The sequence below is a fragment of the Pseudophryne corroboree genome, chromosome 1 (genome assembly GCF_028390025.1).
Source record: "Pseudophryne corroboree isolate aPseCor3 chromosome 1, aPseCor3.hap2, whole genome shotgun sequence".
NCBI lineage: Eukaryota > Metazoa > Chordata > Amphibia > Anura > Myobatrachidae > Pseudophryne > Pseudophryne corroboree.
The window spans coordinates 357535241-357548639 of record NC_086444.1 but is presented as its reverse complement, the minus strand read 5'-3'; the positions used below and the strand labels follow the sequence as shown (position 1 = coordinate 357548639).

General features: G+C 44.7%; 2 pseudogenes; one reads left to right on the top strand and one right to left on the bottom strand.

Moving 5' to 3' along the window:
• Positions 1-2692: 2692 nt before the first annotated feature.
• On the bottom strand, positions 2693-2810 carry LOC134945629 (5S ribosomal RNA; annotated as a pseudogene).
• A 1381-nt stretch (positions 2811-4191) lies between these two features.
• LOC134945625 (5S ribosomal RNA) lies at positions 4192-4309 on the top strand (annotated as a pseudogene).
• The last annotated feature ends 9090 nt before the right edge of the window (positions 4310-13399 follow it).

Genomic DNA, 13399 nt, shown 5'->3' with positions numbered 1-13399 from the left:
CTGTATACCGTCTGCGGGTGGTAAACCGAAGTGGTAATTCTATCCACCTTTAACAGGCGACACAGGTATTTCATTAATTTAGACACAAAAGGGGTACCTTAGTCGGTCAGGACCTCTATTGGTATTCTTAGACGGGTATACAGCATCAAGAACTCCCGGACAATAGTGCTAGATTTCATGTTACATAGTGGTATGGCCTCCGGGTACCCGGTGGAGTAGTCCACCATCACCAATATATACTGATGCACATGATCCGATTTTTCTACTGGCCCTATCAGATCTATAAAAATTGGCTCAATAGGCATGGACATTATAGTCAGGAAAACCAAGGGCGCCCTAAATTCTGTATGGGGTGCATTCTTTTGGCACACTGGGCATTCCTGACAATATTTTTTTACTGCAGCATGAATGCCTTGCCAGGAGAACCATAGCTGGATACACTGGAGAGTTTTCTCCTCCCCTAAATGGCCACCCCATAAATTCATGTGAGCCGCCCTCAATACCAGCTGCTTGTGTTTTCGGGGAATCAGCAACTGGTCTACCCTTTTATCTTGCAAATAAGTTACAAGGTAAAACAAATTGTTTTCACATAAAGTAAGGTACACCTTCAGGTGGTAAAGCAGAGTTTACCTTACCATTTACCACTACCACATTTTAAAAAGTATTGGACAAGTTGCCATCATTATGTTGATCTCACCTAAAGTCCTGCAAAGACACTCTTTCGCAAATGGGGGACTAATGTGTCTCAATCTCACTGGCAAGAGAGAGCTTTACAGTCATACAACCTTGGCTTCCAGTAGATCTTGGCCCCTGCGACAGCTCAACCTCTGTCTGTCTGCCAATGTCATGCCAGGTAACAAACTCCTGCAACAGTGGGAAGTCCTGGACCAGGATTAGTGGATAAGGAGGTTTGGAAGCTACTGTGGCTACCATTTTTACTGGTCTGTAACACACCAGAGGCGGCGTTCGCCGCGCTTACCCCTGCGTGTCTGCTGGTCGGTGTTGCGGCCTCTGCCTTCGGTGGGCCACGGGCTCCGGCATCTGGTTGGCACGGCTACCGGCAGTTCTCCGGGGCATGGGCGCCGCCATGACACCCGGCATCACGTGGACGGGGGGCAGGTGACGTCATCAGACTGCTCCGCCAATCCAGCGCTGGCGGGAGATTCAAAGTCAGACGCCGGACAGAGCTTCAGTGCCTGAGTATCGTCTTTCCCTGATGTAGATGCCAGTGCTCTTATTCCCGGCAAGGATCTCTGCAGTTGTACTCCAGTGTCTCCGGCATTTCCAGCTGCCAGTTCGCTGCACCGGCTCCAGTGTATTCAGCGGCCGGTAAACCTCTCTGCGTTCCAGTCATCCGTGCTCCTAGGAATCAGCGTCTCAAGTCTCCGTTCTCAAGTTCCACAATCAAACAGCATCTAAAACCCCTGCACTTCAGTTCCTCACACCATCAGCGTCTCAGTCTCCGTTCTCAAGTCCTACAAACCAACAGCGTCTAAAACCCCTGCACTTCAGTTCCTCACACCACCAGCGTCTCGGTCTCCGTTCTCAAGTTCTACAAACCAACAGCGTCTAAAACCCCTGCACTTCAGTTCCTCACACCATCAGCGTCTCAGTCTCCGTTCTCAAGTCCTACAAACCAACAGCGTCTAAAACCCCTGCACTTCAGTTTCTCACATCATCAGCATCTCTGTCACCACTCACAAGTTCTTCAATCATCTGTGCTATTAATCATCATTCATAAGTTCCACAAGTTATCAGTGACTTTTAAACATCACCCACAGTTTCTTTAATTACCAGCACCCCCAATACTGCTCACTAAACCCTTCAGTGGGTCTGGACATTTCCTTCATTTATTCCTTTTTGGCATTTGACTTTAAGTTGTTTTCCTCTGCAATAAAGCTCTTTAATATTTCATCAAACTCCACTGTCAGCGTCCTGTATGAGGAAATCCTATATCAGGCCTTCCCTTTTCCAGCTCAGTCGTGGTTCCTCTTCCCAACCATCGGAAGAATCCCCGAGTTCACAACACCCTCAGTCTAGGCCAGTGACAGTATACTCAGGCCACATGGACCCGGGGAATCGGAACCCAGAGGCAAGCGCCATGCAGGACCTAGTTTCCCGAGTACAGAGCAAACGAAGAGTAAAGAAGACTCTTTTTTGGGTGCACTCTTATTAAGTATGTATTTATGAAATTTGTTAAAACATACAATTTTTATTATATTTAATTAAAATATTGTCCGTATCCACTCATATTGCATTTGTAGGAGGAACAAGTCAAAAAATGGGGTTATGTCCTGGTTTGATCTATCCCAATATAGACTGGCATGGGGGTGTAGATATATTAACCATACACCTGTTCTCATGCCATACCAGTACAAGCTGTGCTTGTTTTAATGGGACCAAAATAGGTCATGCAAAAATATGTATCAGTTACACCGGGATTATGTGTACCAAATAAACTATCTCGTCTAGTCTTAGCCACTTAAGCCCTCAATGGGTACTTGATAGGATAGAACTGAAAAGATTAGGTTCTATTGAGTCTCGCCTAAGAAGATGATGGTTAAGGAGACCAAAAATTGGTGATATACCGATGTTCTTGCCTGAATAGAATCAAGAAAATTGTATGAGATGGGAAGGAAGAAGTAGTGGTGATACTGCTGTTGGTATTCGAGTTTTGATTTGGAACAACCTCAGATTACTACACTGGGTATTCTTTGAGGGTCACCCCTCAAATACTGACCCAGCCCATCACCGTTTTGCTTCCAAGATCAGACGAGATTGGGCTCTAGCGGTGAGGTATGGTAGTAACCTATGAATGAGGAGTTCCACTCACCAATGAGAGTGCACCTATTTAATAGATTTAAGGAAGAAGTGTGGATCTGCTGTCCTGTTAGACCTGGGATTGCTCCCAGGAATCATGGATGAGAGTCCACGAAAATAGAAAAGGTATTGAATTCTTTATAAGAAATAAGAAAGTAACATAGTGCATAGATTCAGGCAATTTATAGACAAAATGTGCATGTAAAATTGCAGATAAGTTTGCACATCAGTATTATCTATGGTATATATTCACACTGAAAACCCAGCAAAAATGCCCTTTTCTGGGTGAGGATTTCATCCAAAACACTTTCATTTAAATATATAGGTAATATATCCAAGGGTGCTATCAAGTGAGGTCTCAGATACAATGTATCAAATATTGTCTGACGAGCAAAAAGAATAATATTATATCAGGTATAACATGTATGTATCAAGACTAGGGCTATCATCTTATATGCTATCAATTAGTTATAATAACTGATAAAAATAAAAATTATTATATTAGTATGAAAGGTGATACCAATTACTGCCCAGGTCCCTGGGTCAGTCAAGGGTGAGGATAATAAAGATATTCTCCCGTGTGAGAACCTTTTTGCATGCCTGGTTCAGAATCCTTCTTGCATATTGTAGGAATCAATCATTGAGCAATGGAAGTGAGCAAGCCCGTGGACACGGGTGAAACGCGTTTTCCTACCTAATTCCTATCCAATATGCAGTAAGGACCTTGATTCCTACAATATGCAAGAAGGATTCTGAACCAGGCATGCAAAAAGGTTCTCACACGGGAGAATATCTTTATTATCCTCACCCTTGACTGACCCAGGGACCTGGGCAGTAATTGGTATCACCTTTCATACTAATATAATAATTTTTATTTTTATCAGTTATTATAACTAATTGATAGCATATAAGATGATAGCCCTAGTCTTGATACATACATGTTATACCTGATATAATATTATTCTTTTTGCTCGTCAGACAATATTTGATACATTGTATCTGAGACCTCACTTGATAGCACCCTTGGATATATTACCTATATATTTAAATGAAAGTGTTTTGGATGAAATCCTCACCCAGAAAAGGGCATTTTTGCTGGGTTTTCAGTGTGAATATATACCATAGATAATACTGATGTGCAAACTTATCTGCAATTTTACATGCACATTTTGTCTATAAATTGCCTGAATCTATGCACTATGTTACTTTCTTATTTCTTATAAAGAATTCAATACCTTTTCTATTTTCGTGGACTCTCATCCATGATTCCTGGGAGCAATCCCAGGTCTAACAGGACAGCAGATCCACACTTCTTCCTTAAATCTATTAAATAGGTGCACTCTCATTGGTGAGTGGAACTCCTCATTCATAGGTTACTACCATACCTCACCGCTAGAGCCCAATCTCGTCTGATCTTGGAAGCAAAACGGTGATGGGCTGGGTCAGTATTTGAGGGGTGACCCTCAAAGAATACCCAGTGTAGTAATCTGAGGTTGTTCCAAATCAAAACTCGAATACCAACAGCAGTATCACCACTACTTCTTCCTTCCCATCTCATACAATTTTCTTGATTCTATTCAGGCAAGAACATCGGTATATCACCAATTTTTGGTCTCCTTAACCATCATCTTCTTAGGCGAGACTCAATAGAACCTAATCTTTTCAGTTCTATCCTATCAAGTACCCATTGAGGGCTTAAGTGGCTAAGACTAGACGAGATAGTTTATTTGGTACACATAATCCCGGTGTAACTGATACATATTTTTGCATGACCTATTTTGGTCCCATTAAAACAAGCACAGCTTGTACTGGTATGGCATGAGAACAGGTGTATGGTTAATATATCTACACCCCCATGCCAGTCTATATTGGGATAGATCAAACCAGGACATAACCCCATTTTTTGACTTGTTCCTCCTACAAATGCAATATGAGTGGATACGGACAATATTTTAATTAAATATAATAAAAATTGTATGTTTTAACAAATTTCATAAATACATACTTAATAAGAGTGCACCCAAAAAAGAGTCTTCTTTACTCTTCGTTTGCTCTAGCCCTTTCCTGACTCTGGGTGCACCACCAGATAATAATAAGAGATTATCTCCGTACAAATGTATACTGGTCCTGATAAACACATGTAATTGTGCAATACTGGTGCGGAATCATCAACCTTCCTGGTATTCCCGAGTACAGAGTCAGGAAGCAGCACAGAATCAGGTGATGCACTATCTCCAGGAGTTATCTGGTCGGCTGGATCAAATCCAGACTTTGCTGGCTTCAGTGGTTCTAGCTCCAGTTCCAGTATCCGCTTCAGTGGTTGTCTCTGGCAATGTTTCCTCCTTGTCTGGAACCAGGTCACGCCTTCAGCTTCCCACTCCTACTCGTTACAATGTGAATCCAAAAAATTGCCGTGGATTTCTCAATCAGTGTGAGGTACATTTCGAACTCCTCTCACACAACTTCCCTACTGACCAGTCTAAAGTGGCATACATTATCTCGTTACTTGAGGGTGCAGCGTTGGAGTGGGTGTCACCGTTGTGGGAGCGATCAGATCCGTTAGTTTCCTGTTATACCAACTTCCTTGGCGTCATTCCGAAGGATCTTTGATGAGCCTGGCAGGACGACTGCTGCCTCAGCTGACTTGCTTCGAGTTCGACAAGGCTCTCGTACAGTGGGACAGTATGTAATTCACTTTCAAACTATAGCTTCGGAACTGAGCTGGAATAATGATGCCCTCCGGGCTGCTTTTTGGAACGGGTTCTCGGATCGTTTGAAAGACTAATTGATTACTAGAGATTTGCCAGATTCCTTGGAACAGTTGATCTTACTCTGTGTAAAGGTGGATCTTCGTATGCAGGAACGAGGTGGTGAACGTAGTCGGTCTGATCGGTCGAGGCTCCGATCTCTTCCTTCTAAGCAGACAGTCAATTCCAGTCCAGACGAACCCATGCAGATTAATCGGTCTCGGCTGTCCCCAGAAGAGCGTCAGCGTCGGCGTGAGGGTAGACTCTACCTCTACTGTGGAGCCGCGGATCATTTCCTCAAGTCTTGCAAGTCTCGCCCGGGAAACGGGCAGTCCTAGCTTGTTCCGGAGAAGTCAAGTTAGGGGTTGTTTCTCAATCTTCTCCGGTAGTGGACTGTCTACTTTCAGTATCTCTGTTTTCTGAGTCTGAAGTCAAAACCGTTAAGGCACTGTTGGACTCAGGAGCTGCGGGGAATTTTATTTCCCTTTCCTGCGCCCAGAATTTGGGCTTGACGTTACAGTCGGTCGAACGACCTATTACGATAACTGCTATTAATGGTACCCAAATTCCTAATGCTCTGATTACAAGTCATACTATGCCAATCAAGCTGCAAGTGGGAGCTTTGCACCAAGAACATCTGGAGTTTCTTGTGATTCAGGAGATGTCTCATGATCTCGTCCTTGGTCTTCCCTGGCTCAAGCTTCACAACCCTCACGTCGACTGGAGGTCGACGCAGATAATTTCTTGGAGTCCTTTCTGTCACTCGAATTGTCTTACTCCTGTCTACCCACTTCGTGCATCGTCTAAGTCGGACGTAGAGCTTATTCCAGAGGCTTATCGGGAGTTTACAGATGTCTTCTCGGAACAGGCGGCCGATAAATTATCCCTGCATAGACCCTGGGATTGTCCTATTGAGCTTATTCCGGGGAAAATGCCACCTCGAGGTCGTACCTATCCTTTGTCAGTACCTGAGACTCAAGCCATGTCAGAATATATCAAGTCTAATCTGCAGAAGGGATTCATCCACCCCTCCACTTCCCCAGTGGGAGCAGGCTTCTTCTTTGTGAAGAAAAAAGATGGAGGCCTGAGGCCATGTATCGATTATCGTGGTCTAAATGAAGTCACCATTAAGAACAAGTATCCTTTGCCGCTCATCACGGAGCTTTTCGATAGAGTTCGCGGAGCTCCAGTCTTTACTAAGCTCGATTTAAGGGGAGCTTATAACTTAATACGTATCCGACAAGGGGACGAATGGAAAACGGCCTTCAATACTAGGGACGGGCATTATGAGTACCTGGTAATGCCGTTTGGCCTCAGCAACGCCCCCGCCGTCTTCCAGGGATTCATTAATGAAGTTTTTCGGGACATGTTATACCTAAATGTGGTGGTATATTTGGACGACATCCTGATATTTTCGAAGAATCTCTCTGAGCACAGAATACAAGTTAAGGAGGTACTCCTTCGGTTGCGAGAGAACCATCTTTATGACAAGATTTCCAAGTGCACCTTTGAGGTCCCATCTATTCCATTTCTGGGCTACATTATTTCAGGAACAGAGTTGCGTATGGATCCGGAGAAACTTTCTGCCATTCGGGACTGGACTCAGCCTCTTTCCCTGAAAGCAGTGCAACGATTTCTAGGGTTCGCAAATTACTACCGGAAATTCATAAGGGGTTTCTCTACTATTGTGGCGCCTATTACCAGAGGCGGATTGGCCATAGGGCTTACAGGGAAGATTCCCGGTGGGCCGACGCACCCGTGGGGCCTGTTTTGTTTGAGGACATGTGGTCCTATTTATAGACATAATGAATAAGATGCAAAATAATTTGCTTATATGAAAATGTCTTTGCCACTTAGCCTGTGATTGCAGATGATCTAGTGTGTGCTCTGTCTGCCTGCTTGGGTGACATATAAGATTGAGTGAATAGTGATTGGGATACTGTTGGTGTAATAAGCAAGAAAATATATCTTTCTAAAGAATTATATAGTTTCCTACATTCTAAAGGTGTATCATATAATGTGCTCATAATATTTAATTTTATTTCCTTTTAACTTCCCCCTTGATGCTGGACATGCCCACTATCTGGAAAGTCTTGGGGGGAGGGTGCTGCTGCCATGGCCCATAGCTAGACCTTACACCTCTGGTGCTGCCCATGTGGGGCCACTAGTACAAATTTTTCCAGGGCCGCTTTTTGTTCCCAATCCGCCCCTGCCTATTACTGCCCTAACCAAGAAAGGGGCTGACCCAAGCCATTGGTCCTCTGAAGCAGTAGCAGCGTTCGCTCAGTTGAAGGCAGCCTTTATGACCGCTCCAGTACTTCAGCAGCCAGACTTCCTAAAACCATTTTTTCTGGAGGTTGATGCTTCTACGGTAGGCTTAGGTGCCGTACTTTCGCAGTACGCTCCAGATGGGAAGTTACATCCGAGTGTTTTCCATTCTCGCAAGTTCTCCCCTGCTGAATTAAATTACACCATTGGAGATAAAGAGCTGTTGGCAATTAAATCTGCCTTAGAAGAATGGAGATATCTTTTGGAGGGTGCTAAACACTTAATTACGATTTTTACGGATCACAAGAATTTACTGTATCTCAAGACGGCCCAGTGCTTGAATCCCCGTCAAGCAAGATGGGCGCTCTTCTTTGCTCGATTTTCGTTTGTCATTAAGTACCGGGCTGGAACCCTTAACACCAAGGCGGATGCCCTATCCCGTTCCGTAATGGCTTCGGATGAGGAGAATACCGTTAAAAAAGGCGTTGATCCTCAGTCCCGTCTCTATCTCTGCGGCTCCCACTGCATTGGGTCCTCCTCCTGGAAGAATGTCTGTGCCAGCTAAATTTCAACCAAAATTGTTGCAGTGGGCTCACATTTCCAAGTTTTCTGGCCATCCGGGAGTTCAAAAGATGTGGGAATTTCTGCGAAGATCTTACTGGTGGGACACTATGAAGAAGGACGTCCAAGAGTATGTCAACTCGTGTCCTCAATGTGCTCAGCACAAAACTCTACGTCTGCCTCCTGCGGGATTGTTGCACCCACTGTCCATTCCTAAGAGGCCTTGGACTCATATCTCTATGGACTTTGTTACTGAACTACCTCTCTCTAAGGGTCATAACACCGTCTGGGTGATTATCGACCGATTCTCTAAGATGGCACATTTTGTTCCGTTGACCGGATTACCATCAGCTTCTAAGCTGGCTTTGTTATTCATTCGGGAACACTTCCGCCTGCATGGGTTACCTCTGGAAATAGTCTTGGATCGAGGGGTACAGTTTACGGCAAGATTCTGGAGAGCCCTCTGCACGGCTCTACAAATAAAACTCAAGTTTTCATCTGCTTATCATCCACAGACCAATGGGCAAACTGAACGCGTCAATCAAGATTTAGAGACTTTTCTCCGTGTTTACCTCTCTCCCTCACAAGATAATTGGGTGGAGTTGTTGCCTTGGGCCGAGTTCGCCCATAACCATCTATATCACTCCTCGACTGGTGAGTCTCCATTTTTTGATTAATTACGGATTTCATCCCCAAGTTCCGGAATTACCCATTTGTCCTCCAGAAGAAGTTCCTGCTGCAGCCTCTATTCTCTGGCATTTCAGTCAAATCTGGAGTCGAGTTCATGCCAACCTCAAGAGAGTTTCCGGTCGCTATAAGTTCTTTGCGGATAGGAAGCGACGGGCAGCTCCTCAATACAAGGTTGGTGACAGAGTATGGCTCTCTACCCACAATCTCCGTTTAAAGGTGCCCACTGTGAAGTTCGCTCCAAGGTTCATTGGTCCTTATCCCGTGTTACAAGTCTTGAATCCGGTTGCCTGCAAATTGGGGTTGCCTTCCCATCTCCGGATACCAAATTCCTTCCATGTCTCTCTTCTTCGCCCTCTTGTTTTGAACCGGTTTCATTCCAAGTCCCCAAGACCAACCTCTGCAGAGGCTGAAGAGGGTACGGACTTTGAGATCAAAGGTATTCTTGAGTTTCGCTATCTTCACAAGAATCTACAGTATTTGGTGGAATGGAAAGGTTTTGGCCCAGAGGAAAGGAGCTGGGTCAAAGCTACTGAAGTTACGGCTCCCCGACTGGTGCGGATGTTCCATTCCAGACATCCAACAAAACCTGGAAAGTGTCCAGGGGCCACTCCTGGAGGAGGGGGTACTGTCACAGACCAGAGGCGGCGTTTGCCGCACTTACCCCTGCGTGTCTGCTGGTTGGTGTTGCGGCCTCTGCCTTCAGTGGGCCACGGGCTCCGGCATCTGGTTGGCACGGCTACCGGCGGTTCTCCGGGGCATGGGCGCCGCCATGACACCCGGCATCACGTGGACGGGGGGCAGGTGACGTCATCAGACTGCTCCGCCAATCCAGCCCTGGCAGGAGATTCAAAGTCAGACGCCGGACAGAGCTTCAGTGCCTGAGTATCGTCTTTCCCTGACGTAGATGCCAGTGCTCTTGTTCCCGGCAAGGATCTCTGCAGTTGTACTCCAGTGTCTCCGGCATTTCCAGCTGCCAGTTCGCTGCACCGGCTCCAGTGTATTCAGCGGCCGGTAAACCTCTCTGCGTTCCAGTCATCCGTGCTCCTAGGAATCAGCGTCTCAAGTCTCCGTTCTCAAGTTCCACAATCCAACAGCGTCTAAAACCCCTGCACTTCAGTTCCTCACACCATCAGCGTCTCAGTCTCCGTTCTCAAGTCTTACAAACCAACAGCGTCTAAAACCCCTGCACTTCAGTTCCTCACACCACCAGCGTCTCGGTCTCCGTTCTCAAGTTCTACAAACCAACAGCGTCTAAAACCCCTGCACTTCAGTTACTCATATCATCAGCGTCTCAGTCTCCGTTCTCAAGTTCTACAAATCCACAGCGTCTAAAACCCCTGCACTTCAATTCCTCACATCATCAGCGTCTCAGTCTCCGTTCTCAAGTTCTACAAATCCACAGCGTCTAAAACCCCTGCACTTCAGTTTCTCACATCATCAGCGTCTCTGTCACCACTCACAAGTTCTTCAATCATCTGTGCTATTAATCATCATTCATAAGTTCCACAAGTTATCAGTGACTTTTAAACATCACCCACAGTTTCTTTAATTACCAGCACCCCCAATACTGCTCACTAAACCCTTCAGTGGGTCTGGACATTTCCTTCATTTATTCCTTTTTGGCATTTGACTTTAAGTTGTTTTCCTCTGCAATAAAGCTCTTTAATATTTCATCAAACTCCACTGTCAGCGTCCTGTATGAGGAAATCCTATATCAGGCCTTCCCTTTTCCAGCTCAGTCGTGGTTCCTCTTCCCAACCATCGGAAGAATCCCCGAGTTCACAACACCCTCAGTCTAGGCCAGTGACATGGTCTTCCTTTAATCACCACTGGCAGGTGCACTCATGGGCATTCTTCTATGTCACCAAGAATACATAGCACCTTTACCAGAAACACAACCTGGCCAGACCCGGAAAGAACCAGGTTAGCAGAGATGATAGACAATTCATTGCCAGTATCAACCAAGGTCCAGATATCCCAGCCTTCAATCTGTACCATCAGATGAAACAGGGTAGTTTCAGCTGGGGAAATAATTCAAGGCGCCATACTGAATACAGGTTGTGCTGCTTTTCCTGAGCTGCAATCCACTAGCTCACCCTGCTTTAGGAAGTACCGCTGTGCATGACTGGGCTCTCTGCACTCAAAACACTTGACTGGAGACTGGCTGTTTGGTTTAACAATGGGGATCTGGGTACTGGGCTTAGGTACTGGCTGTAAACCTTGCTTGGCTTTAGTAAATTTTCCCAGGGTCAGGTACCTCTCAATCACCACTGCTAGCTCCTCAATTGTCTGGGGCAGCCTGTAAAGGCCCAGTGTTTTACACCACGGTCTAATACCCATATAGCCTGGTCTAGAGCCATCACTACCACTACCCACTGAGAAGAGTTTTTATCTGTCTGTAACCAAGTTTTACTCAGTCTGGCCAATTATGCCAGTTTGACCATTGGGGGCTCATAATATTCTTGGGCTTTGCTGGGACCCGTCACCCCAATCCTGCTGAGTATAGCTTCCTTCAAGCAAGGATAGGAGCTGACTTCAGACAACTTTAACTCAACATAGGCTCTCTGTGACTCCCCTGTGCGATAAGGAGCTAATCTAACCCTTGATTTCTGGTATCAAATATGTCACCCAAGACTAGCTAACCCTTGCAAAACTACAGCTACATATTCAAAATGGTAAATTATAATATGGTGGTTGTGCCCACTTTGCCAGCGTATTTCATTCACAAATCAATGTTGGGCCAGGCAGAATACAAGTGGGTGATATGTAAGTGACCACATTCTGTTGATTGCAGGTCTCACAATTGTGTCCCAAGACTAGCTAACTCTTGCAAAACTACAGCTACTTATTCAAAATGGTAAAATATGGTGTTTGTGCTCACTTTACCAGTGTATTTCATGCCCAAAACAGCGTTGGGCTAGGCAAAATACAAGTAGGTCATATGTAAGTGACCACCCTCTGTTGATTTCAGGTGTCAAATTTGTGGCCCAAGACTGGTTAACCCTTGCAAAACTACAGCTACTTATTCAAAATGACAATTTATAAAATGGTGTTTGTGCCCACTTTGCCAGTGTATTTCATGCCCAAAACAGCATTGGGCCAAGCAAAATACAAGTGGGTCATATGTAAGTGACCACCCTCTGTTGATTTCAGGTGTCAAATTTGTGTCCCAAGACTAGTTAACCCTTGCAAAACTACAGCTACTTATTCAAAATGACAATTTATAAAATCGTGTTTGTGCCCACTTTGACAGTGTATTTCATGCCCAAAACAGCATTGGGCCAAGTAAAATACAAGTGGGTCATATGTAAGTGACCACCCTGTGTTGATTTCAGGTGTCAAATTTGTGGCCCAAAACTGGTTAACCCTTGCAAAACTACAGCTACTTATTCAAAATGGTAAAATATGGTGTGTGTGCCCACTTTGCCAGTGTATTTCATGCCCAAAACAGCGTTGGGCTAGGCAAAATACAAGTGGGTCATATGTAAGTGACCACCCTCTGTTGATTTCAGGTGTCAAATTTATGGCCCAAGACTGGTTACCCCTTGCAAAACTACAGCTACTTATTCAAAATGGTAAAATATGGTGTTTGTGCCCATTTTGCCACTGTATTTCATGCCCAAAACAGTGTTGAGCCAAGCAAAATACAAGTGGCTCATATGTAAGTGACAATGCTTTGTTGATTTCAGGTGTCACATTTGTGGCCCAAGACTAGTTAACCCTTGCAAAACTACAGCTACTTATTCAAAATGGCAATTTATAAAATGGTGTTTGTGCCCACTTTGCCAGTGTATTTCATGCCCAAAACAGTGTTGGGCTAAGCAAAATACAAGTGAGTCATATGTAAGTGACCACGCTTTGTTGATTTCAGGTGTCAAATTTGTGGCTCAAGACTAGTTAACCCTTGCAAAACTACAGCTACTTATTCAAAATGGCAATTTATAAAATGGTGTTTGTGCCCACTTTGCCAGTGTATTTCATGCCCAAAACAGTGTTGGGCTAAGCAAAATACAAGTGAGTCATATGTAAGTGACCACGCTTTGTTGATTTCAGGTGTCAAATTTGTGGCTCAAGACTAGTTAACCCTTGCAAAACTACAGCTACTTATTCAAAATGGCAATTTATAAAATGGTGTTTGTGCCCACTTTGCCAGTGTATTTCATGCCCAAAACAGTGTTGGGCTAAGCAAAATACAAGTGAGTCATATGTAAGTGACCACGCTTTGTTGATTTCAGATGTCAAATTTGTGGCTCAAGACTAGTTAACCCTTGCAAAACTACAGCTACTTATTCAAAATGGCAATTTATAAAATG